General features: G+C 59.2%; 1 long non-coding RNA gene across 2 annotated transcripts in view; it reads left to right on the top strand.

The window, feature by feature from the left end:
- Positions 1 to 3459: 3459 nt before the first annotated feature.
- The window catches only part of LOC119951079, a 26359-nt gene continuing 4047 nt past the window's right edge, over positions 3460 to 25771 (top strand). Inside the window, exons 1-3 of one of the 2 annotated variants that reach the window (XR_005457487.1) lie at positions 3460 to 3614; positions 4756 to 4920; positions 25153 to 25305. This is a non-coding gene — a long non-coding RNA (uncharacterized LOC119951079). Of the gene's footprint in view, positions 3615 to 4755; positions 4921 to 25152; positions 25306 to 25771 lie in introns of those variants that run through there. The other variant, XR_005457488.1, reaches the window with a different exon arrangement.

Here is a 25771-nt window from a genome sequence, read left to right as displayed (position 1 = left end):
CCACCCCCAACCCCACCCCCAACCCCACCCCTCCCACCCCCCACACCACCCCCCACCCCAACACCACCCTGACCCCCAAACCCACCCCCAACACCACCCGTCCCACCCCAACACCACCCCTCCCACCCCCAACACCACCCCTCCCACCCCCAACACCACCCCCTCCCACCCCCAACACCACCCCTCCCACCCCCAACACCACCCCTCCCACCCCCAACACCAACCCCCACACCAACACCACCCCCCCACCCCCACCTCTCCCACCACCCAAAACCATCCATCTCTGTTGTCCTTCCCACCCTCCATCACAGTACCCCCACCATCACTATCCCCCCCCCCCCCCCCCCCCCCCACCCTCCTCACGATCTACCTGCAGCCCCAGGATTGGAGTTCCCTCCCTGGTGCATTCCCCGTTGATGTCCACTTCATCAGCCCCCCCCATTCACCACCTTAAACATTCACTCCCTCCATCACCGGGGCACAGTAGCAGCTGTGTGTACCATTGAGAGGAAGCATTGCAGCAATTCACCAAGGCTCCTTAGACAGCACCTTCAAACCCACAATTTGGGCAGCACGGTAGCACAGTGGATAGCACTGTGGCTTCACAGTGCCAGGGTCCCAGGTTCGATTCCCCACTGGGTCACTACGTGTGCGGAGTCTGCACATCCTCCCCGTGTGTGCGTGGGTTTCCTCCGGGTGCTCCGGTGGCCTCCCACAGTCCAAAGATGTGCGGGTTAGGTGGATTGGCCGTGATAAATTGCCCTTAGTGTCCAAAATTGCCCTTAGTGTTGGGTGGGGTTATTGGGTTATGGGGATAGGGTGGAGGTGTTGACCTTGGGTAGGGTGCTCTTTCCAAGAGCCGATGCAGACTCGATGGGCCGAATGGCCTCCTTCTGTAAATTCTATGTAATTCTATGTGACACCACCCCTCACCCCCAACACCACCCCTCCCACCCCCAACACCACCGCTCCCACCCCCAACACCACCCCCCACCCCCAACATCACCCCCAACACCACCCCTCCCACCCCCACCACCACCCCTTCCACCCCCAACACCACCCCCCCACCCCCAACACCACCCCCCAATCCCCAACACCACCCCTCCCACACCCAACACCACCCCCCAACACCACTCTGACCCCCACACCCACCCCTCCCACCCCCAACATCACACCCAACACCCCCCTCACCCCCAACACCACCCCTCCCACCCCCAACACCACCCCTCACCCCCATCACCACCCCTCACCCCAACACTACCCCTCCCACCCCCAACACCACCCCTCCCACCCCCAACACAACCCCTCCCACCCCCAACACCACCCCTCCCACCCCCAACACGACCCCTCCCACCCCCAACACCACCCCTCCCACCCCCAACACTGCCCCTCCCACCCCCAACACCACCCCCCACCCCAACACCACCCCTCCCACCCCAACACCACCCCCCACCCCAACACCACCCTGACCCCCAAACCCACCCCCAACACCACCCCTCCCACCCCCAACACCACCCCCCACCCCAACACCACCCTGACCCCCAAACCCACCCCCAACACCACCCGTCCCACCCCAACACCACCCCTCCCACCCCCAACACCACCCCTCCCACCCCCAACACCACCCCTCCCACCCCCAACACCCCCCCCTCCCACCCCCAACACCACCCCTCCCACCCCCAACACCACCCCTCCCACCCCCAACACCAACCCCACACCAGCACCACCCCCCACCCCCACCTCTCCCACCACCCAAAACCATCCATCTCTGTTGTCCTTCCCACCCTCCATCACAGTACCCCCACCATCACTATCCCCCCCCCCCCCCCCCCCCCCCCCCCACCCTCCTCACGATCTACCTGCAGCCCCAGGATTGGAGTTAACTCCCTGGTGCATTCCCCGTTGATGTCCACTTCATCAGCCCCCCCCATTCACCACCTTAAACATTCACTCCCTCCATCACCGGGGCACAGTAGCAGCTGTGTGTACCATTGAGAGGAAGCATTGCAGCAATTCACCAAGGCTCCTTAGACAGCACCTTCAAACCCACAATTTGGGCAGCACGGTAGCACAGTGGATAGCACTGTGGCTTCACAGTGCCAGGGTCCCAGGTTCGATTCCCCACTGGGTCACTACGTGTGCGGAGTCTGCACATCCTCCCCGTGTCTGCGTGGGTTTCCTCCGGGTGCCCCGGTTTCCTCCCAGTCTAAAGACGTGCAGGTTAGGCGGATTGGCCATGATAAATTGCCCTTAGTAACCAAAAAAAGGTTAGGAGGGGCTACTGGATTACGGGGATAGGGTGGTAGTGGGGGCTTAAGTGGGTTGGTGCAGACTCGATGGGCTGAATGGCTTCCTTCTGCACTGTATGTTCTCTGTTCTAACATCTACCACCCAGAATGACAAGGGCGGCAAACACATAGGAACAGCCCCCGCCAACACGGTAGCATGGTGGTTAGCATAAATGCTTCACAGCTCCAGGGTCCCAGGTTCGATTCCCGGCTGGGTCACTGTCTATGTGGAGTCTGCACGTCCTCCCCGTGTGCGCGTGGGTTTCCTCCGGGTGCTCCGGTTTCCTCCCACAGTCCAAAGATGTGCGGGTTAGGTGGATTGGCTATGCTAAATTGCCCGTAGTGTCCTAATAAGTAAGGTTAAGGGGGGTGTTATTGGGTTACGGGTATAGGGTGGATACGTGGGTTTGAGTAGGGTGATCATTGCTCGGCACAACATTGAGGGCCAAAGGGCCTGTTCTGTGCTGTACTGTTCTATGTTCTATAACACCATGTGGACAGTTTCTGGGAGGGGTGGGGGCTGGGGCTCCAAAAGAGGTCAAAGTTCAGATGTTACTGAGCAGTCAAGAGCTGTGTTATCCCGCCATGTCTGTGTTGAGTTAGTCTACCTCAGCCGGCCCTAGTCCATCCCCCGGGGGTGGGGGTGGGGAGGGTGGAGATGCCCAGGCTGGGCAAAGTGCCAGAGAGTGAGTGTGGATTGTGGAACTATTCGGCAGTGTGAGCAGCACCAGGAGGGGACAGGGTGTGTGCAGACAGCTGCCTCTGGGTGGGGGGGGGGGGGGAGGATTTGGTCTTATTCATTCAGGCCTCTCACCGTGTTTCCATCCTCTCCTTCTCCTTGTAAACTAGCATCTGCCTGACCCCACTGATTATCTCCAGTGACATTCAACCAGAATGGGCCGGCTCTGCCTCCTGGGGACGAGCAGCTCGGAGCCGGTGAGAGAGCTGGGGAGAGACTTTCCCAGGGTCTCTCGCTGTGTCCCCACCCCCCAACACATGGCCCTGCCTCGTCCCTCCCACCCAAATCCTCCACCTGGCCATGCAGAGCGAGTGTTTCTGCCATTGTCCCTCGGTGCCTGTGGGAGTTGGCCAGCGAGTGTGGGAAGCTGTGAGAGGGCAGGGACCCACACTCTGTCATGCTAATTCCACCCTTTAAATAGGGCAGCTGCTGAGGGCTGGTTCAGACAGCTCGCTCGCTCGCACTCACTCACACACGCAGCTCAGTGAGGATCAGCGCACAGTCTAACAGGCATGGCTCCAAAAACCTCCACCACCCTGCCTCTCCTTGCAGATTGTTCCAGCGTGACAGTGAAGGACAAGTGCAGGGTAAGCAGGATTTACTACTGTACATTTCAGAAGTTGTAAATCAATTTAAATCTGGTAGAGAACAAACTGCAGATTCGGCGATGGTCAATTGGCCTGTGCTCAGGGGCAAGTCACCTCAGAACAGGGCAGGAGAAGCACCTTTACCCAGAGGGGGGAGGGGGGAGGGCATGTAGAATGTGAACCAAGCTACAACAGGCAAGAGCTGAGGGGAAATACTAACAAACAGAGAAAGGGATAGAAGGTTATGTCGATGGGGTTAGCGTAGAAACGCCGGCAAGAAGTCATTGGGACAGCACGGTAGCACAGTGGTTAGCACTGTCGCTTCAGAGCTCCAGGGACCCGGGTTCGATCCCGCCTTGGGTCACTGTGTGTGCAGAGTCTGCACCTTCTCCCCGTGTCTGCGTGAGTTTCCTCCAGGTGCTCCGGTTTCCTCCCACAAGTATCGAAAGATGCGCTGAAAGGTGAATTGGATATTCTGAATTCTCCCTCTGTGTATGAACAGGTGCTGGAATGTGGCGACTAGGGGCTTTTCACAGTAACTTCATTGCAGTGTTAATGGAAGCCTACTTGTGACACTAATAAAGATTATTATTGGGCTGAATGTTGTTTTTGAGCTATCAACTCAATAATTTAACAGTTGACCTTCAGGGAGAGGAGGGGGAGCTGAACCCCAGTGAGAGTCAGCACCTTCAGGGAGAGGAGGGGGAGCTGAACCCCAGTGAGAGTCAGCACCTTCAGGGAGAGGAGGGGGAGCTGAACCCCAGTGAGAGTCAGCACCTTCAGGGAGAGGAGGGGGAGCTGAACCCCAGGGAGAGTCAGCACCTTCAGGGAGAGGAGGGGGAGCTGAACCCCAGTGAGAGTCAGCACCTTCGGGGAGAGGAGGGGGAAGGGAGCTAGATTGGGGGCTGGTTTAGCCCAGTGGACTAAACAGCTGGCTTCTAATGCGGAACAAGGCAGGTTCAATTCCCATACCAGCCTCCCCGAACAGGGGCCGGAATATGGCAACTGGGGGCTTTTCACAGGAACTTCATCGAAGCCTATTCGTGACAATAAGCGACTATTATTAGATTCAAGAAATGAAAAAGTGATTGATTCAATGTTACTCAGCGTAGTTGATGCTTCTGTTTATATTTTGCTGCAGATGATGAAACCAATGATTGAGAAGAGATGCCGTGTTTGGCTGAACCGCGGCATTAATCCACTGAAAGATTTGGTGGACAGAAATATTAAGCAATCATCAAGCTGGAGAAAGCTGACATCCTGGAAGTGAGGCTGAATGAGGAGGCCACATTGTGTTGTGTTCACGGTGAGTGTGGTTCATAACCCGGACACTGTACATCCTGATACCGATCAGGCCCAACCAATCCAGCAAACATTAATCCCATTTGCTGCTGCTGGATTTGTTTCCCTCTTTTTGATTGGTCTGTCCCATCGAATGATGTCATCGTTTGAACTGTTGATGTCGTGCGTGACATCATTGATGGGACACTCCATTGAGATGGGGTGGGGGGAAGGTTGTGATGGGGGTCGAGGGGGTTTGGAGGTGGAGGTGTGTGGGGGGAATGGGGAAGTTGGATGGGGTGGAGTAAGGAGGAAAGGGGAGTGTGGGAGGTGGAGGTGTGTGGCGGGGAGGGAAGAAGAGGGGAGGGAGGTGGGGCACGAGAGGTGGGAGGGGTCTTGGCACCACCTTGGACATGGTACTAACAGGGAGCTGGGGCAGCTTCCCCAGAAAAGAACAATGAGTCAAGGTCCACAGACAGTGAGAATGCAGCAAGTGCTTAGTGTCACAGAGCGTCAGGTAGTCAGGAATCAGCCACCAAGTCAGGATCACTGACAAGGAGAGAATGTGGGGATATTGGGGAAGCAAACTGACTCGGCTGACACAAAGTCCAGTGTGTGTGGGACTGTACCCCAGAGAAAGTCAGTATGTGTGCGACTGTACACCAGTGAGTGTCAGTGTGTGTGGAACTGTACCCCAGATAGAGTCAGTGTGTGTGGGACTGTACCCCGGGGAGAGTCAGTGTGTGTGGGACTGTACCCCGGGGAGAGTCAGCGTGTGTGGGACTGTACCCCAGATAGAGTCAGTGTGTGTGGGTCTGTACCCCGGGGAGAGTCAGTGTGTGTGGGTCTGTACCCTGGGGAGAGTCAGTGTGTGTGGGTCTGTACCCTGGGGAGAGTCAGTGTGTGTGGGTCTGTACCCCGGGGAGAGTCAGTGTGTGTGGGTCTGTACCCTGGGGAGAGTCAGTGTGTGTGGGACAGTACCCCGGGGAGAGTCAGTGAGTGTGGGACTGTACCCCGGGGAGAGTCAGTGTGGGTGGGACTGTAACCCGGGGAGAGTCAGTGTCTGTGGGTCTGTGCCCCGGGGAGAGTCAGTGTGTGTGGGACTGTACCCCAGATAGAGTCAGTGTCAGTGGGACTGTACCCCGGGGAGAGTCAGTGTGTGTGGGACTGTAACCCGGGGAGAGTCAGTGTGTGTGGGACTGTACCCCGGGGAGAGTCAGTGTGTGTGGGACTGTACCCCGGGGAGAGTCAGTGTCTGTGGGTCTGTACCCCGGGGAGAGTCAGTGTGTGTGGGACTGGACCCCGGGGAGAGTCAGTGTGTGTGGAACTGTACCGCAGATAGAGTCAGTGTCTGTGGGTCTGTACCCCGGGAGAGTCAGTGTGTGTGGGACTGTACCCCGGGGAGAGTCAGTGTGTGTGGGACTGTACCCCAGGGAGAGTCAGCGTGTGTGGGACTGTACCCCGGGGAGAGTCAGTGTGTGTGAGACTGTACCCCGGGGAGAGTCAGTGAGTGTGAGACTGTACCCCGGGGAGAGTCAGTGTGTGTGGGACTGTACCCCGGGGAGAGTGAGTCTGTGTGGGACTGTACCCCGGGGAGAGTCAGTGTGTGTGGGACTGTACCCCAGAGAGAGTCAGTGTGTGTGGGACTGTACCCCGGGGAGAGTCAGTGTGTGTGGGACTGTACCCCAGAGAGAGTCAGTGTGTGTGAGACTGTACCCCAGAGAGAGTCAGTGTGTGTGAGACTGTACCCCGGGGAGAGTCAGTGTCTGTGGGACTGTACCCCGGGGAGAGTCAGTGTGTGTGGGACTGTACCCCAGGGAGAGTCAGTGTGGGTGGGACTGTATCCCAGGGAGAGTCAGTGTGTGTGGGTCTGTACCCCAGGGAGAGTCAGTGTGTGTGGGACTGTACCCCAGGGAGAGTCAGTGTGTGTGGGACTGTACCCCGGGGAGAGTCAGTGTGTGTGGGACTGTACCCCAGAGAGAGTCAGTGTGTGTGGGACAGTACCCCAGGGAGAGTCAGAGTGTGTGGGTCTGTACCCCGGGGAGAGTCAGTGTGTGGGGGACTGTACCCCGGGGAGAATAAGTAAGTGTGGGACTGTACCCCAGAGAGAGTCAGTGTGTGTGGGACTGTACCCTAGAGAGAGTCAGTGGGTGTGGGACTGTACCCCGGGGAGAGTCAGTGTCAGTGGGTCTGTAGCCCAGAGAGAGTCAGTGTGTGTGGGACTGTACCCCCGGGGAGAGTCAGTGTGTGGGGGACTGTACCCCGGGGAGAATAAGTAAGTGTGGGACTGTACCCCAGAGGGAGTCAGTGTGTGTGGGACTGTACCCCAGGGGGAGTCAGTGGGTGTGGGACTGTACCCCGGGGAGAGTCAGTGTGTGTGAGTCTGTACCCCAGGGAGAGTCAGTGTGTGTGGGACTGTACCCCCGGGAGAGTCAGTGTGTGTGGGACTGTACCCCCGGGAGAGTCAGTGTGTGTGGGACTGTACCCCCGGGAGAGTCAGTGTGTGTGGGATTGTACCCCCGGGAGAGTCAGTGTGTGTGGGACTGTACCCCGGGGAGAGTCAGTGTGTGTGGGACTGTACCCCGGGGAGAGTCAGTGTGTGTGGGACTGTACCCCCGGGAGAGTCAGTGTGTGTGGGAATGTACACTGGGGAGAGTCAGTGTGTGTGGGTCTGTTCCCCAGAGAGAGTCAGTGTGTGTGGGACTGTACCCCGGAGAGAGTCAGTGTGTGTGGGTCTGTTCCCCAGAGAGAGTCAGTGTGTGTGGGACTGTACCCCGGGGAGAGTCAGTGTGTGTGGGACTGTACCCCGGGGAGAGTCAGTGTGTGTGGGACTGTACCCCGGGAGAGTCAGTGTGTGTGGGACTGTACCCCGGGGAGAGTCAGTGTGTGTGGGACTGTACCCCAAGGAGAGTCAGTGTGTGTGGGACTGTACCCCAGAGAGAGTCAGTGTGTGTGGGACTGTACCCCGGGGAGAGTCAGTGTGTGTGAGACTGTACCCCGGGGAGAGTCAGTGAGTGTGAGACTGTACCCCGGGGAGAGTCAGTGTGTGTGGGACTGTACCCCGGGGAGAGTGAGTCTGTGTGGGACTGTACCCCGGGGAGAGTCAGTGTGTGTGGTACTGTACCCCAGAGAGAGTCAGTGTGTGTGAGACTGTACCCCAGAGAGAGTCAGTGTGTGTGAGACTGTACCCCGGGGAGAGTCAGTGTCTGTGGGACTGTACCCCGAGGAGAGTCAGTGTGTGTGGGACTGTACCCCGGGGAGAGTCAGTGTGTGTGGGACTGTACCCCAGAGAGAGTCAGTGTGTGTGGGACAGTACCCCAGGGAGAGTCAGAGTGTGTGGGTCTGTACCCCGGGGAGAGTCAGTGTGTGGGGGACTGTACCCCGGGGAGAATAAGTAAGTGTGGGACTGTACCCCAGAGAGAGTCAGTGTGTGTGGGACTGTACCCCAGAGAGAGTCAGTGGGTGTGGGACTGTACCCCGGGGAGAGTCAGTGTCAGTGGGTCTGTAGCCCAGAGAGAGTCAGTGTGTGTGGGACTGTACCCCAGGGAGAGTCAGAGTGTGTGGGTCTGTACCCCGGGGAGAGTCAGTGTGTGGGGGACTGTACCCCGGGGAGAATAAGTAAGTGTGGGACTGTACCCCAGAGAGAGTCAGTGTGTGTGGGACTGTACCCCAGAGAGAGTCAGTGGGTGTGGGACTGTACCCCGGGGAGAGTCAGTGTGTGTGGGACTGTACCCCCGGGAGAGTCAGTGTGGGTGGGACTGTACCCCCGGGAGAGTCAGTGTGTGTGGGACTGTACCCCCGGGAGAGTCAGTGTGTGTGGGATTGTACCCCCGGGAGAGTCAGTGTGTGTGGGACTGTACCCCGGGGAGAGTCAGTGTGTGTGGGACTGTACCCCCGGGAGAGTCAGTGTGTGTGGGAATGTACACTGGGGAGAGTCAGTGTGTGTGGGTCTGTTCCCCAGAGAGAGTCAGTGTGTGTGGGACTGTACCCCGGAGAGAGTCAGTGTGTGTGGGACTGTACCCCAGAGAGAGTCAGTGTGTGTTGGACTGTACCCCGGGGAGAGTCAGTGTGTGTGGGACTGTACCCTGGGGAGAGTCAGTGTGTGTGGGACTGTTCCCTGGGGAGGGTCAGTGTGTGTGGGACTGTACCCCGGGGAGAGTCAGTGTGTGTGGGACTGTACCCCGGGGAGAGTCAGTGTCTGTGGGTCTGTACCCCGGGGAGAGTCAGTGTGTGTGGGACTGGACCCCGGGGAGTGTCAGTGTGTGTGGAACTGTACCGCAGATAGAGTCAGTGTCTGTGGGTCTGTACCCCGGGAGAGTCAGTGTGTGTGGGACTGTACCCCGGGGAGAGTCATTGTGTGTGGGACTGTACCCCAGGGAGAGTCAGTGTGTGTGGGACTGTACCCCAGAGAGAGTCAGTGTGTGTGGGACTGTACCCCGGGGAGAGTCAGTGTGTGTGAGACTGTACCCCGGGGAGAGTCAGTGAGTGTGAGACTGTACCCCGGGGAGAGTCAGTGTGTGTGGGACTGTACCCCGGGGAGAGTGAGTCTGTGTGGGACTGTACCCCGGGGAGAGTCAGTGTGTGTGGGACTGTACCCCAGAGAGAGTCAGTGTGTGTGAGACTGTACCCCAGAGAGAGTCAGTGTGTGTGAGACTGTACCCCGGGGAGAGTCAGTGTGTGTGGGACTGTACCCCAGGGAGAGTCAGTGTCAGTGGGTCTGTAGCCCAGAGAGAGTCAGTGTCAGTGGGACTGTACCCCGGGGAGAGTCAGTGTGTGTGGGACTGTACCCCGGGGAGAGTCAGAGTGTGTGGGTCAGTACCCCAGGGAGAGTCAGAGTGTGTGGGTCTGTACCCCAGGGAGAGTCAGTGTGTGTGGGACTGTACCCCAGGGAGAGTCAGAGTGTGTGGGTCTGTACCCCGGGGAGAGTCAGTGTGTGGGGGACTGTACCCCGGGGAGAATAAGTAAGTGTGGGACTGTACCCCAGAGAGAGTCAGTGTGTGTGGGACTGTACCCCAGAGAGAGTCAGTGGGTGTGCGACTGTACCCCGGGGAGAGTCAGTGTCAGTGGGTCTGTAGCCCAGAGAGAGTCAGTGTGTGTGGAACTGTACCCCCGGGGAGAGTCAGTGTGTGGGACTGTACCCTGGGGAGAGTCAGTGTGTGTGGGTCTGTACCCCAGGGAGAGTCAGTGTGCGTGCGACTGTACCCTGGGGAGAGTCAGTGTGTGTGGGACTGTACCCCGGGGAGAGTCAGTGTGTGGGACTGTACCCCAGAGAGAGTCAGTGTGTGTGGGACTGTACCCCAGAGAGAGTCAGTGTGTGGGACTGTACCCCGGGGAGAGTCAGTGTGTGTGAGTCTGTACCCCGGGGAGAGTCAGTGTGTGTGGGACTGTACCCCCGGGAGAGTCAGTGTGGGTGGGACTGTACCCCCGGGAGAGTCAGTGTGTGTGGGACTGTACCCCGGGGAGAGTCAGTGTGTGTGGGTCTGTTCCCCAGAGAGAGTCAGTGTGTGTGGGACTGTACCCCGGAGAGAGTCAGTGTGTGTGGGTCTGTTCCCCAGAGAGAGTCAGTGTGTGTGGGACTGTACCCCGGGGAGAGTCAGTGTGTGTGGGACTGTACCCCGGGGAGAGTCAGTGTGTGTGGGACTGTACCCTGGGGAGAGTCAGTGTGTGTGGGACTGTTCCCTGGGGAGGGTCAGTATGTGTGGGACTGTACCCCGGGGAGAGTCAGTGTGTGTGGGACTGTACCCCTGGGAGAGTCAGTGTGTGTGGGACTGTACCCTGGGAAGGGTCAGTGTGTGTGGGACTGTACCCCGGGGAGAGTCAGTGTGTGTGGGACTGTACCCCAGAGAGAGTCAGTGTGTGTGGGACTGTACCCCGGGGAGAGTCAGTGTGTGTGGGACTGTACCCCGGGGAGAGTCGATGTATGTGGGACTGTACCCCGGGGAGAGTCAGTTTGTGTGGGACTGTACCCTGGGGAGAGTCAGTGGGTTTTTGGGACTGTACCCCAGAGAGAGTCAGTGTGTTTTTGGGACTGTACCCCAGGGAGAGTCAGCGTGTGTGGGACTGTACCCCAGAGCGAGTCAGTGTGTGGGACTGTACCCCAGAGAGTCAGTGTCTATGGGTCTGTACCCTGGGGAGTGTCAGTGTATGTGGGTCTGTACCCCAGAGAGCGTCAGTGTGTGGGACTGTACCCCAGAGAGTGTCAGTGTCTGTGGGTCTGTACCCTGGGGAGTGTCAGTGTGTGTGGGTCTGTACCCCAGAGAGAGTCAGTGCGTGGGACTGTACCCCAGAGAGAGTCAGTGTGTGTGGGACTGTACCCCAGGGAGAGTCAGTGTGCGTGGGACTGTACCCCGGGGAGAGTCAGTGTGTGTGGGACTGTACCCCGGGGAGAGTCAGTGTGTGTGGGACTGTACCCCGGGGGGTGTCAGTGTGGGTGGGACTGTACCCCGGGGAGAGTCAGTGTGTGTGGGTCTGTACCCCGGGGAGAGTCAGTGTGTGTGGGTCTGTACCCCAGAGAGAGTCAGTGTGTGTGGGACTGTACCCCGGGGAGAGTCAGTGTGTGTGGGACTGTACCCCGGGGAGAGTCAGTGTGTGTGGTACTGTACCCCGGGGAGAGTCAGTGTGTGTGGGACTGTACCCCAGAGAGAGTCAGTGTGTGTGGGACTGTACCCCGGGGAGAGTCAGTGTGTGTGGGACTGTACCCCGGGGAGAGTCAGTGTGTGTGGGACTGTACCCCGGGGAGAGTCAGTGTGTGTGGGACTGTACCCCGGGGAGAGTCAGCGTGTGTGGGACTGTTCCCAGGGAGAGTCAGTGTGTGTGGGACTGTACCCCAGAGAGAGTCAGTGTGTGTGGGACTGTACCCCAGGTAGAGTCAGTGTGCGTGGGACTGTACCCCAGAGAGAGTCAGTGTGTGTGGGACTGTACCCCGGGGAGAGTCAGTGTGTGTGCGACTGTACCCCGGGGAGAGTCAGTGTGTGTGGGACTGTACCCTGGGGAGAGTCAGTGTGTGTGGGACTGTACCCCGGGGACAGTCAGTGTATGTGGGTCTGTACCTCAGAGAGAGTCAGTGTGTGTGGGACTGTACCCCGGGGAGAGTCGATGTGTGTGGGACTGTACCCCGGGGAGAGTCAGTGTGTGTGGGACTGTACCCCGGGGAGAGTCAGCGTGTGTGGGACTGTACCCCAGAGAGAGTCAGTGTGTGTGGGACTGTACCCCGGGGAGAGTCAGTGTGCGTGCGACTGTACCCCGGGGAGAGTCAATGTGTGTGGGACTGTACCCTGGGGAGAGTCAGTGTGTGTGGGACTGTACCCTGGGGAGAGTCGATGTGTGTGGGACTGTACCCCGGGGAGAGTCAGTTTGTGTGCGACTGTACCCCGGGGAGAGTCAGTGTGTGTGGGACTGTACCCCGGGGAGAGTCAGTTTGTGTGGGACTGTACCCCGGGGAGAGTCAGTGTGTGTGGGACTGTACCCTGGGGAGAGTCGATGTGTGTGGGACTGTACCCCGGGGAGAGTCAGTGTGTGTGGGACTGTACCCCGGGGAGAGTCAGTGTGTGGGACTGTACCCCAGAGAGAGTCAGTGTGTGTGGGACTGTACCCCAGAGAGAGTCAGTGTGTGGGACTGTACCCCGGGGAGAGTCAGTGTGTGTGAATCTGTACCCCGGGGAGAGTCAGTGTGTGTGGGACTGTACCCCCGGGAGAGTCAGTGTGGGTGGGACTGTACCCCCGGGAGAGTCAGTGTGTGTGGGACTGTACCCCGGGGAGAGTCAGTGTGTGTGGGTCTGTTCCCCAGAGAGAGTCAGTGTGTGTGGGACTGTACCCCGGAGAGAGTCAGTGTGTGTGGGTCTGTTCCCCAGAGAGAGTCAGTGTGTGTGGGACTGTACCCCGGGGAGAGTCAGTGTGTGTGGGACTGTACCCCGGGGAGAGTCAGTGTGTGTGGGACTGTACCCTGGGGAGAGTCAGTGTGTGTGGGACTGTTCCCTGGGGAGGGTCAGTGTGTGTGGGACTGTACCCCGGGGAGAGTCAGTGTGTGTGGGACTGTACCCCTGGGAGAGTCAGTGTGTGTGGGACTGTACCCCAGAGAGAGTCAGTGTGTGTGGGACTGTACCCCGGGGAGAGTCAGTGTGTGTGGGACTGTACCCCGGGGAGAGTCGATGTATGTGGGACTGTACCCCGGGGAGAGTCAGTTTGTGTGGGACTGTACCCCGGGGAGAGTCAGTGGGTTTTTGGGACTGTACCCCAGAGAGAGTCAGTGTGTTTTTGGGACTGTACCCCAGGGAGAGTCAGCGTGTGTGGGACTGTACCCCAGAGCGAGTCAGTGTGTGGGACTGTACCCCAGAGAGTCAGTGTCTGTGGGTCTGTACCCTGGGGAGTGTCAGTGTATGTGGGTCTGTACCCCAGAGAGCGTCAGTGTGTGGGACTGTACCCCAGGGAGAGTCAGTGTGCGTGGGACTGTACCCCGGGGAGAGTCAGTGTGTGTGGGACTGTACCCCAGAGAGAGTCAGTGTGTGGGACTGTACCCCAGAGAGTGTCAGTGTCTGTGGGTCTGTACCCTGGGGAGTGTCAGTGTGTGTGGGTCTGTACCCCAGAGAGAGTCAGTGCGTGGGACTGTACCCCGGGGAGAGTCAGTGTGTGTGGGACTGTACCCCAGGGAGAGTCAGTGTGTGTGGGACTGTACCCCGGGGGGTGTCAGTGTGGGTGGGACTGTACCCCGGGGAGAGTCAGTGTGTGTGGGTCTGTACCCCGGGGAGAGTCAGTGTGTGTGGGTCTGTACCCCAGAGAGAGTCAGTGTGTGTGGGACTGTACCCCGGGGAGAGTCAGTGTGTGTGGGACTGTACCCCGGGGAGAGTCAGTGTGTGTGGTACTGTACCCCGGGGAGAGTCAGTGTGTGTGGGACTGTACCCCGGGGAGAGTCAGTGTGTGTGGGACTGTACCCCGGGGAGAGTCAGTGTGTGTGGGACTGTACCCCGGGGAGAGTCAGCGTGTGTGGGACTGTTCCCAGGGAGAGACAGTGTGTGTGGGACTGTACCCCAGAGAGAGTCAGTGTGTGTGGGACTGTACCCCAGGTAGAGTCAGTGTGCGTGGGACTGTACCCCAGAGAGAGTCAGTGTGTGTGGGACTGTACCCCGGGGAGAGTCAGTGTGTGTGGGACTGTACCCCAGGGAGAGTCAGTGTGTGTGGGACTGTACCCCGGGGAGAGTCAGTGTGTGTGGGACTGTACCCCGGGGACAGTCAGTGTATGTGGGTCTGTACCTCAGAGAGAGTCAGTGTGTGTGGGACTGTACCCCGGGGAGAGTCGATGTGTGTGGGACTGTACCCCGGGGAGAGTCAGTGTGTGTGGGACTGTACCCCGGGGAGAGTCAGCGTGTGTGGGACTGTTCCCAGGGAGAGTCAGTGTGTGTGGGACTGTACCCCAGGTAGAGTCAGTGTGCGTGGGACTGTACCCCAGAGAGAGTCAGTGTGTGTGGGACTGTACCCCGGGGAGAGTCAGTGTGCGTGCGACTGTACCCCGGGGAGAGTCAGTGTGTGTGGGACTGTACCCTGGGGAGAGTCAGTGTGTGTGGGACTGTACCCTGGGGAGAGTCGATGTGTGTGGGACTGTACCCCGCGGAGAGTCAGTTTGTGTGCGACTGTACCCCGGGGAGAGTCAGTGTGTGTGGGACTGTACCCCGGGGAGAGTCAGTTTGTGTGGGACTGTACCCCGGGGAGAGTCAGTGTGTGTGGGACTGTACCCCGGGGAGAGTCAGTGTGTGTGGGACTGTACCCCGGGGGAGTCAGTGTGTGTGGTACTGTACCCCGGGGAGAGTCAGTGTGTGTGGGACTGTACCCCAGAGAGAGTCAGTGTGTGTGGGACTGTACCCCGGGGAGAGTCAGTGTGTGTGGGACTGTACCCCGGGGAGAGTCAGTGTGTGTGGGACTGTACCTCGGGGAGAGTCAGTGTGTGTGGGACTGTACCCCGGGGAGAGTCAGCGTGTGTGGGACTGTTCCCAGGGAGAGACAGTGTGTGTGGGACTGTACCCCAGAGAGAGTCAGTGTGTGTGGGACTGTACCTCAGGTAGAGTCAGTGTGCGTGGGACTGTACCCCAGAGAGAGTCAGTGTGTGTGGGACTGTACCCCGGGGAGAGTCAGTGTGCGTGCGACTGTACCCCGGGGAGAGTCAGTGTGTGTGGGACTGTACCCTGGGGAGAGTCAGTGTGTGTGGGACTGTACCCCGGGGACAGTCAGTGTGTGTGGGACTGTACCCCGGGGAGAGTCAGTGTGTGTGGGACTGTACCCCGGGGAGAGTCAGTGTATGTGGGTCTGTACCTCAGAGAGAGTCAGTGTGTGTGGGACTGTACCCCGGGGAGAGTCGATGTGTGTGGGACTGTACCCCGGGGAGAGTCAGTGTGTGTGGGACTGTACCCCGGGGAGAGTCAGCGTGTGTGGGACTGTTCCCAGGGAGAGTCAGTGTGTGTGGGACTGTACCCCAGGTAGAGTCAGTGTGCGTGGGACTGTACCCCAGAGAGAGTCAGTGTGTGTGGGACTGTACCCCGCGGAGAGTCAGTTTGTGTGCGACTGTACCCCGGGGAGAGTCAGTGTGTGTGGGACTGTACCCCGGGGAGAGTCAGTTTGTGTGGGACTGTACCCCGGGGAGAGTCAGTGTGTGTGGGACTGTACCCTGGGGAGAGTCGATGTGTGTGGGACTGTACCCCGGGGAGAGTCAGTTTGTGTGCGACTGTACCCCGGGGAGAGTCAGTGTGTGTCGGACTGTACCCTGGGGAAAGTCTGTGTGTTTTTGGGACTGTACCCCAGGGAGAGTCAGTGTGTGTGGGACTGTACCCCGGGGAGAGTCAGTGTGTCTTGGACTGTACCCCGGGGAGATTCAGCATGTGTGGGACTGTACCCCCGGGAGAGTAAGTGTGTGTGGGACTGTACCCCAGAGAGAGTCATTGTGTGGGACTGTACCCCAGAGAGAGTCAGCGTGTGTGGGACTGTACCCCGGGGAGAGTCAGTGTGGGTGGGAGTGTACCCCAGAGAGAGTCATTGTGTGGGACTGTACCCCAGAGAGAGTCAGTGTGTTGGACTGTACCCCAGAGAGTCAGTGTCTGTGGGTCTTTACCCTGGGGAGTGTCAGTGTGTGTGGGTCTGTATCCCAGAGAGAGTCAGTGTGTGGGACTGTACCCCAGAGAGAGTCAGTGTGTGGGACTGTACCCCGGGGAGAGTCAGTGTGTGTGGGACTGTACCCCGGGGAGAGTCAGTGTGTGTGGGACTGTACCTCGGGGAGAGTCAGTGTGTGTGGGACTGTACCCCGGGCAGAATCAGCGTGTGTGGGACTGTTCCCAGGGAGAGTCAGTGTGTGTGGGACTGTACCCCAGGGAGAGTCAGTGTGTGTGGGACTGTACCCCAGAGAGAGTCAGTGTGTGTGGGACTGTACCCCGGGGAGAGTCAGTGTGTGTGGGACTGTACCCCGGGGAGAGTCAGTGTGTGTGGGACTGTACCCCGGGGAGAGTCAGTGTGCGTGCGACTGTACCCCGGGGAGAGTCAGTGTGTGTGGGACTGTACCCTGGGGAGAGTCAGTGTGTGTGGGACTGTACCCCGGGGACAGTCAGTGTATGTGGGTCTGTACCTCAGAGAGAGTCAGTGTGTGTGGGACTGTACCCCGGGGAGAGTCGATGTGTGTGGGACTGTACCCCGGGGAGAGTCAGTGTGTGTGGGACTGTACCCCGGGGAGAGTCAGCGTGTGTGGGACTGTTCCCAGGGAGAGTCAGTGTGTGTGGGACTGTACCCCAGGTAGAGTCAGTGTGCGTGGGACTGTACCCCAGAGAGAGTCAGTGTGTGTGGGACTGTACCCCGGGGAGAGTCAGTGTGCGTGCGACTGTACCCCGGGGAGAGTCAGTGTGTGTGGGACTGTACCCTGGGGAGAGTCAGTGTGTGTGGGACTGTACCCTGGGGAGAGTCGATGTGTGTGGGACTGTACCCCGCGGAGAGTCAGTTTGTGTGCGACTGTACCCCGGGGAGATTCAGTGTGTGTGGGACTGTACCCCGGGGAGAGTCAGTGTGTGTGGGACTGTACCCCGGGGAGAGTCAGCGTGTGTGGGACTGTTCCCAGGGAGAGTCAGTGTGTGTGGGACTGTACCCCAGGTAGAGTCAGTGTGCGTGGGACTGTACCCCAGAGAGAGTCAGTGTGTGTGGGACTGTACCCCGGGGAGAGTCAGTGTGCGTGCGACTGTACCCCGGGGAGAGTCAGTGTGTGTGGGACTGTACCCTGGGGAGAGTCAGTGTGTGTGGGACTGTACCCTGGGGAGAGTCGATGTGTGTGGGACTGTACCCCGCGGAGAGTCAGTTTGTGTGCGACTGTACCCCGGGGAGAGTCAGTGTGTGTGGGACTGTACCCCGGGGAGAGTCAGTTTGTGTGGGACTGTACCCCGGGGAGAGTCAGTGTGTGTGGGACTGTACCCTGGGGAGAGTCGATGTGTGTGGGACTGTACCCCGGGGAGAGTCAGTTTGTGTGCGACTGTACCCCGGGGAGAGTCAGTGTGTGTCGGACTGTACCCTGGGGAAAGTCTGTGTGTTTTTGGGACTGTACCCCAGGGAGAGTCAGTGTGTGTGGGACTGTACCCCGGGGAGAGTCAGTGTGTCTTGGACTGTACCCCGGGGAGATTCAGCGTGTGTGGGACTGTACCCCGGGGAGAGTAAGTGTGTGTGGGAGTGTACTCCAGAGAGAGTCATTGTGTGGGACTGTTCCCCAGAGAGAGTCAGCGTGTGTGGGACTGTACCCTGGGGAGTGTCAGTGTGTGTGGGAGTGTACCCCAGAGAGAGTCATTGTGTGGGACTGTACCCCAGAGAGAGTCAGTGTGTTGGACTGTACCCCAGAGAGTCAGTGTCTGTGGGTCTTTACCCTGGGGAGTGTCAGTGTGTGTGGGTCTGTATCCCAGAGAGAGTCAGTGTGTGGGACTGTACCCCAGAGAGAGTCAGTGTGTGGGACTGTACCCCGGGGAGAGTCAGTGTGTGTGGGACTGTACCCCAGGGAGAGTCAGTGTGTGTGGGTCTGTACCCCGGGGAGAGTCAGTGTCTGTGGGTCTGTACCCTGGGGAGTGTCATTGTGTGTGGGTCTGTACCCCAGAGAGAGTCAGTGTGTGGGACTGTACCCCAGAGAGAGTCAGTGTGTGTGGGACTGTACCCCAGGGAGAGTCAGTGTGTGGGACTGTACCCCGGGAGAGTCAGTGTGTGGGACTGTACCCCAGAGAGAGTCAGTGTGTGGGACTGTACCCCGGGGAGAGTCAGTGTGTGTGGGACTGTACCCCAGGGAGAGTCAGTGTCTGTGGGACTGTACCCCGGGGAGAGTCAGTGTGTGTGGGACTGTACCCCGGGGAGTGTCAGTGTGTGTGGGACTGTACCCCGGGGAGTGTCAGTGTGTGTGGGACTGTACCCCAGGGAGAGTCATTGTGTGTGGGACTGTACCCCAGGGAGAGTCAGTGTGTGTGGGACTGTACCCCAGGGAGAGTCATTGTGTGTGGGACTGTACCCCCGGGAGAGTCAGTGTGTGTGGGACTGTACCCCAGGGAGTGTCAGTGTGTGTGTGAGTGTACCCTGGGGAGAGTCAGTGTGTGTGGAACTGTACCCCAGAGAGAGTCAGTGTGTGTGGGACTGTACCCCGGGGAGAGTCAGTGTGTGTAGGACTGTACCCCAGGGAGAGTCAGTGTGCGTGGGACTGTACCCCGGGGAGAGTCAGTGTGTGTGGGACTGTACCCCGGGGAGAGTCAGTGAGTGTGGGACTGTACCCCAGGGAGAGTCAGTGTGTGTGCGACTGTACCCCGGGGAGAGTCAGTGTGTGTGGGACTGTACCCCGGGGAGAGTCAGTGTGTGTGGGACTGTACCCCGGGGAGAGTCAGTGTGTGTAGGAGTGTACCCCAGAGAGAGTCAGTGTGTGTGGGACTGTACCCCAGGTAGAGTCAGTGTGCGTGGGACTGTACCCCAGAGAGAGTCAGTGTGTGTGGGACTGTACCCCGGGGAGAGTCAGTGTGCGTGCGACTGTACCCCGGGGAGAGTCAGTGTGTGTGGGACTGTACCCTGGGGAGAGTCAGTGTGTGTGGGACTGTACCCCGGGGACAGTCAGTGTATGTGGGTCTGTACCTCAGAGAGAGTCAGTGTGTGTGGGACTGTACCCCGGGGAGAGTCGATGTGTGTGGGACTGTACCCCGGGGAGAGTCAGTTTGTGTGGGACTGTACCCCGGGGAGAGTCAGTGTGTGTGGGACTGTACCCTGGGGAGAGTCGATGTGTGTGGGACTGTACCCCGGGGAGAGTCAGTGTGTGTGGGACTGTACCCCGGGGAGAGTCAGCGTGTGTGGGACTGTTCCCAGGGAGAGTCAGTGTGTGTGGGACTGTACCCCAGGTAGAGTCAGTGTGCGTGGGACTGTACCCCAGAGAGAGTCAGTGTGTGTGGGACTGTACCCCGGGGAGAGTCAGTGTGCGTGCGACTGTACCCCGGGGAGAGTCAGTGTGTGTGGGACTGTACCCTGGGGAGAGTCAGTGTGTGTGGGACTGTACCCCGGGGACAGTCAGTGTATGTGGGTCTGTACCTCAGAGAGAGTCAGTGTGTGTGGGACTGTGCCCCGGGGAGAGTCGATGTGTGTGGGACTGTACCCCGGGGAGAGTCAGTTTGTGTGGGACTGTACCCCGGGGAGAGTCAGTGTGTGTGGGACTGTACCCTGGGGAGAGTCAGTTTGTGTGCGACTGTACCCCGGGGAGAGTCAGTGTGTTTTTGGGACTGTACCCTGGGGAAAGTCAGTGTGTTTTTGGGACTGTACCCCAGGGAGAGTCAGTGTGTGTGGGACTGTACCCCGGGGATGAGTCAGTGTGTCTTGGACTGTACCCCGGGGAGATTCAGCGTGTGTGGGACTGTACCCCGGGGAGAGTAAGTGTGTGTGGGAGTGTACCCCAGAGAGAGTCATTGTGTGGGACTGTACCCCAGAGAGTCAGTGTCTGTGGGTCTGTACCCTGGGGAGTGTCAGTGTGTGTGGGTCTGTATCCCAGGGAGAGTCAGTGTGTGTGGGACTGTACCCTGGGGAGAGTCGATGTGTGTGGGACTGTACCCCGGGGAGAGTCAGTGTGTGTGGGACTGTACCCCGGGGAGAGTCAGCGTGTGTGGGACTGTTCCCCGGGGAGAGTCAGTGTGTGTGGGACTGTACCCCGGGGAGAGTCAGTGTGTGTGGGACTGTACCCCGGGGAGAGTCAGTGTGTGTGGGACTGTACCCCGGGGAGAGTCAGTGTGCGTGCGACTGTACCCCGGGGAGAGTCAGTGTGTGTGGGACTGTACCCCGGGGAGAGTCAGTGTGTGTGGGACTGTACCCTGGGGAGAGTCAGTGTGTGTGGGACTGTACCCCGGGGACAGTCAGTGTATGTGGGTCTGTACCTCAGAGAGAGTCAGTGTGTGTGGGACTGTGCCCCGGGGAGAGTCGATGTGTGTGGGACTGTACCCCGGGGAGAGTCAGTGTGTGTGGGACTGTACCCCGGGGAGAGTCAGTGTGTGTGGGACTGTACCCCGGGGAGAGTCAGTGTGTGTGGGACTGTACCCCGGGGAGAGTCGATGTGTGTGGGACTGTACCCCGGGGAGTGTCAGTGTGTGTGGGACTGTACCCCGGGGAGAGTCAGTGTGTGTGGGTCTGTACCCCGGGGAGAGTCAGTGTGTGTGGGACTGTACCCCGGGGAGAGTCAGTGTGTGTAGGACTGTACCCCGGGGAGAGTCGATGTGTGTGGGACTGTACCCCGGGGAGTGTCAGTGTGTGTGGGACTGTACCCCGGGGAGAGTCAGTGTGTGTGGGTCTGTACCCCAGGGAGAGTCATTGTGTGTAGGACTGTACCCCAGAGAGTCAGTGTGTTTGGGACTGTACCCTGGGGAGAGTCAGTGTGTGTGCGACTGTACCCCGGGGAGAGTCAGTGTGTGTGGGACTGTACCCCGGGGAGAGTCAGTGTGTGGGGGACTGTACCCCGGGGAGAGTCAGTGTGTGTGGGAGTGTACCCCAGAGAGAGTCAGTGTGTGTGGGACTGTACCCCAGGTAGAGTCAGTGTGCGTGGGACTGTACCCCAGAGAGAGTCAGTGTGTGTGGGACTGTACCCCGGGGAGAGTCAGTGTGCGTGGGACTGTACCCTGGGGAGAGTCAGTGTGTGTGGGACTGTACCCCGGGGACAGTCAGTGTATGTGGGTCTGTACCTCAGAGAGAGTCAGTGTGTGTGGGACTGTACCCCGGGGAGAGTCAGTTTGTGTGGGACTGTACCCCGGGGAGAGTCAGTGTGTGTGGGACTGTACCCTGGGGAGAGTCGATGTGTGTGGGACTGTACCCCGGGGAGAGTCAGTGTGTGTGGGACTGTACCCCGGGGAGAGTCAGCGTGTGTGGGACTGTTCCCAGGGAGAGTCAGTGTGTGTGGGACTGTACCCCAGGTAGAGTCAGTGTGCGTGGGACTGTACCCCAGAGAGAGTCAGTGTGTGTGGGACTGTACCCCGGGGAGAGTCAGTGTGCGTGCGACTGTACCCCGGGGAGAGTCAGTGTGTGTGGGACTGTACCCTGGGGAGAGTCAGTGTGTGTGGGACTGTACCCCAGAGAGAGTCAGTGTGTGTGGGACTGTACCCCGGGGAGAGTCAGAGTGTGTGGGTCTGTACCTCAGAGAGAGTCAGTGTGTGTGGGACTGTACCCCAGAGAGAGTCAGTGTGTGTGGGACTGTACCCCGGGGAGAGTCGATGTGTGTGGGACTGTACCCCGGGGAGAGTCAGTGTGTGTGGGACTGTACCCCGGGGAGAGTCAGTTTGGGTGGGACTGTACCCCGGGGAGAGTCAGTGTGTGTGGGACTGTACCCCGGGGAGAGTCAGTGTGTGTGGGGCTGTACCCCGGGGAGAGTCAGTGTGTGTGGGTCTGTACCCCGGGGAGAGTCAGTGTGTGGGGGACTGTACCCTGGGGAGAGTCGATGTGTGTGGGACTGTACCCCGGGGAGAGTCAGTGTGTGTCGGACTGTACCCCGGGGAGAGTCAGTTTGTGTGCGACTGTACCCCGGGGAGAGTCAGTGTGTGGGGGACTGTACCCCGGGGAGAGTCGATGTGTGTGGGACTGTACCCCGGGGAGAGTCAGTGTGTGTGGGACTGTACCCCAGGGAGAGTCATTGTGTGTGGGTCTGTACCCCAGGGAGAGTCAGTGTGTGTGTGAGTGTACCCTGGGGAGAGTCAGTGTGTGTGGGACTGTACCCCAGGGAGAGTCATTGTGTGTGGGTCTGTACCCCGGGGAGAGTCAGTGTGTGTGTGAGTGTACCCTGGGGAGAGTCAGTGTGTGTGGGACTGTACCCCAGAGAGAGTCAGTGTGTGTGGGACTGTACCCCAGGGAGAGTCAGTGTGCGTGGGACTGTACCCCGGGGAGAGTCAGTGAGTGTGGGACTGTACCCCAGGGAGAGTCAGTGTGTGTGCGACTGTACCCCGGGGAGAGTCAGTGTGTGTGGGACTGTACCCCGGGGAGAGTCGATGTGTGTGGGACTGTACCCCGGGGAGAGTCAGTTTGTGTGGGACTGTACCCCGGGGAGAGTCAGTGTGTGTTGGACTGTACCCCGGGGAGAGTCAGTGTGTGTGGGACTGTACCCCCGGGGAGAGTCAGTGTGTGTGGGACTGTACCCCGGGGAGAGTCAGTGTGTGTGGGACTGTACCCCGGGGAGAGTCAGTGTGTGTGGGACTGTACCCCGGGGAGAGTCAGTGTGTGTGGGACTGTACCCCGGGGAGAGTCAGTGTGTGTGGGACTGTACCCTGGGGAGAGTCGATGTGTGTGGGACTGTACCCCGGGGAGAGTCAGTGTGTGTGGGACTGTACCCCGGGGAGAGTCAGCGTGTGTGAGACTGTACCCCGGGGAGAGTCAGTGTGTGTGGGACTGTACCCGGGGGAGAGTCAGTGTGTGTGGGACTGTTCCCAGGGAGAGTCAGTGTGTGTGGGACTGTACCCCGGGGAGAGTCAGTGTGTGTGGGACTGTTCCCAGGGAGAGTCAGTGTGCGTGGGACTGTACCCCGGGGAGAGTCAGTGTGTGTGGGACTGTACCCCGGGGAGAGTCAGTGTGTGTGGGACTGTACCCCGGGGAGAGTCAGTGTGTGTTGGACTGTACCCCGGGGAGAGTCAGTGTGTGTGGGACTGTACCCCGGGGAGAGTAAGTGTGCGTGCGACTGTACCCCGGGGAGAGTCAGTGTGTGTGGGACTGTACCCTGGGGAGAGTCAGTGTGTGTGGGACTGTACCCCGGAGACAGTCAGTGTATGTGGGTCTGTACCTCAGAGAGAGTCAGTGTGTGTGGGACTGTACCCCGGGGAGAGTCGATGTGTGTGGGACTGTACCCCGGGGAGAGTCAGTGTGTGTGGGACTGTACCCGGGGAGAGTCAGTTTGTGTGGGACTGTACCCCGGGGAGAGTCAGTGTGTGTGGGTCTGTACCCCGGGGAGAGTCAGTGTGTGTGGGACTGTACCCTGGGGAGAGTCGATGTGTGTGGGACTGTACCCCGGGGAGAGTCAGTTTGTGTGCGACTGTACCCCGGGGAGAGTCAGTGTGTGTCGGACTGTACCCTGGGGAAAGTCAGTGTGTTTTTGGGACTGTACCCCAGGGAGAGTCAGTGTGTGTGGGACTGTACCCCGGGGAGAGTCAGTGTGTCTTGGACTGTACCCCGGGGAGATTCAGCGTGTGTGGGACTGTACCCCGGGGAGAGTAAGTGTGTGTGGGAGTGTACCCCAGAGAGAGTCATTGTGTGGGACTGTTCCCCAGAGAGAGTCAGCGTGTGTGGGACTGTACCCTGGGGAGTGTCAGTGTGTGTGGGACTGTACCCCAGAGAGAGTCAGTGTGTGTGGGACTGTACCCCAGGGAGAGTCAGTGTGTGTGGGACTGTACCCCAGAGAGAGTCAGTGTGTGTGGGAGTTTACCCCAGAGAGAGTCATTGTGTGGGACTGTTCCCCAGAGAGAGTCAGCGTGTGTGGGACTGTACCCTGGGAAGGGTCAGTGTGTGTGGGACTGTACCCCAGAGAGAGTCAGTGTGTTGGACTGTACCCCAGAGAGTCAGTGTCTGTGGGTCTGTACCCTGGGGAGTGTCAGTGTGTGTGGGTCTGTATCCCAGAGAGAGTCAGTGTGTGTGGGACTGTACCCCGGGGAGAGTCAGTGTGTGTGGGACTGTACCCCAGGGAGAGTCAGTGTGTGTGGGACTGTACCCCAGGGAGAGTCAGTGTGTGTGGGTCTGTACCCCGGGGAGAGTCAGTGTCTGTGGGTCTGTACCCTGGGGAGTGTCATTGTGTGTGGGTCTGTACCCCAGAGAGAGTCAGTGTGTGGGACTGTACCCCAGAGAGAGTCGTGTGTGTGGGACTGTACCCCAGAGAGAGTCAGTGTGTGTGGGACTGTACCCCTGGGAGAGGTCAGTGTGTGGGACTGTACCCCGGGAGAGTCAGTGTGTGGGACTGTACTCCAGAGAGAGTCAGTGTGTGGGACTGTACCCCGGGGAGAGTCAGTGTGTGTGGGACTGTACCCCAGGGAGAGTCAGTGTCTGTGGGACTGTACCCCGGGGAGAGTCAGTGTGTGTGGGACTGTACCCCGGGGAGTGTCAGTGTGTGTGGGACTGTACCCCGGGGAGTGTCAGTGTGTGTGGGACTGTACCCCGGGGAGAGTCAGTGTGTGTGGGACTGTACCCCAGGGAGAGTCAGTGTGTGTGGGACTGTACCCCAGGGAGTGTCAGTGTGTGTGTGAGTGTACCCTGGGGAGAGTCAGTGTGTGTGGGACTGTACCCCAGAGAGAGTCAGTGTGTGTGGGACTGTACCCCGGGGAGAGTCAGTGTGTGTGGGACTGTACCCCAGGGAGAGTCAGTGAGTGTGGGACTGTACCCCGGGGAGAGTCAGTGTGTGTGCGACTGTACCCCGGGGAGAGTCAGTGTGTGTGGGACTGTACCCCGGGGAGAGTCAGTGTGTGTGGGACTGTACCCCGGGGAGAGTCAGTGTGCGTGGGAGTGTACCCCAGAGAGCGTCGTGTGTGGGGTCTGTACCCCAGGGAGAGTCAGTGTGTGTGACTGTACCCCCGGGAGTCAGTGGTGTTGGGACTTACCCCGGGAGTCAGTGTGTGTGGGTCTGTACCCCAGGGAGCGTCAGTGTGTGTGGGACAGTACCCCGGAGAGTCAGTGTGTGTGGGACTGACTCATATTCGTTGGAATATATAATGGTGGGAAGCTGTGATATTTCTGTTGATATATTGACAGGACTTCCATTTAATGCCTTTATTGGTTTTTATTTTGATTGCAGATTTCCTTCAGAGGATAATGAATGCAGCGAGCATCCTCTGGGCATCCTCTGGGCATCCTCTGGGCATCCTCTGGGCATCCGATGGATTCTGCTGCTGCACAGAGCAGGAAAACAGCAGGGTCCAGCTTCAAGGGGCGAGCTGTCGCACCCCTCCCGCCCCACCCACGCCTCCCGCCCCCTCCCGCCCCCTTCCACCCCTCCCGCCCCCTTCCACCCCTCCCGCCCCCTCCCACCCCTCCCAAGCCTCCCGCCCCCTCCCGCCCCTCCCGCCTCCCCAATTGAGATGATTGGACTGTTATTACTCTGTAGACACCAGACATTTCCTAGCGGCCTGTGTTCTAATCTGCCTCGACATCAATGTTCCTCCTGATAACATTGAGTGAACTGTCGCACTGTAATGGAATCTGCATCCCTGTCCTTCATCCTCTCGAAATGTCTTATCATAGATTCATAGGATCCCTACATGCAGAAGGCCATTAGCCCATCAAGTCTCCACCCTACCCTTCAAAAGACTACCTCGGCCCAATCCCTCACCCTATCCCCGTAAACTCACACAACCTTTGGGGCAAAGGGGCATTTAGCATGGCCAATCCACCCAACTGCACATTTTTGGGCTGTG

Source organism: Scyliorhinus canicula, chromosome 16 (genome assembly GCF_902713615.1).
Source record: "Scyliorhinus canicula chromosome 16, sScyCan1.1, whole genome shotgun sequence".
Classification (NCBI taxonomy): Eukaryota; Metazoa; Chordata; class Chondrichthyes; order Carcharhiniformes; family Scyliorhinidae; genus Scyliorhinus; species Scyliorhinus canicula.
This window is presented reverse-complemented; position numbering and strand designations above follow the sequence as displayed.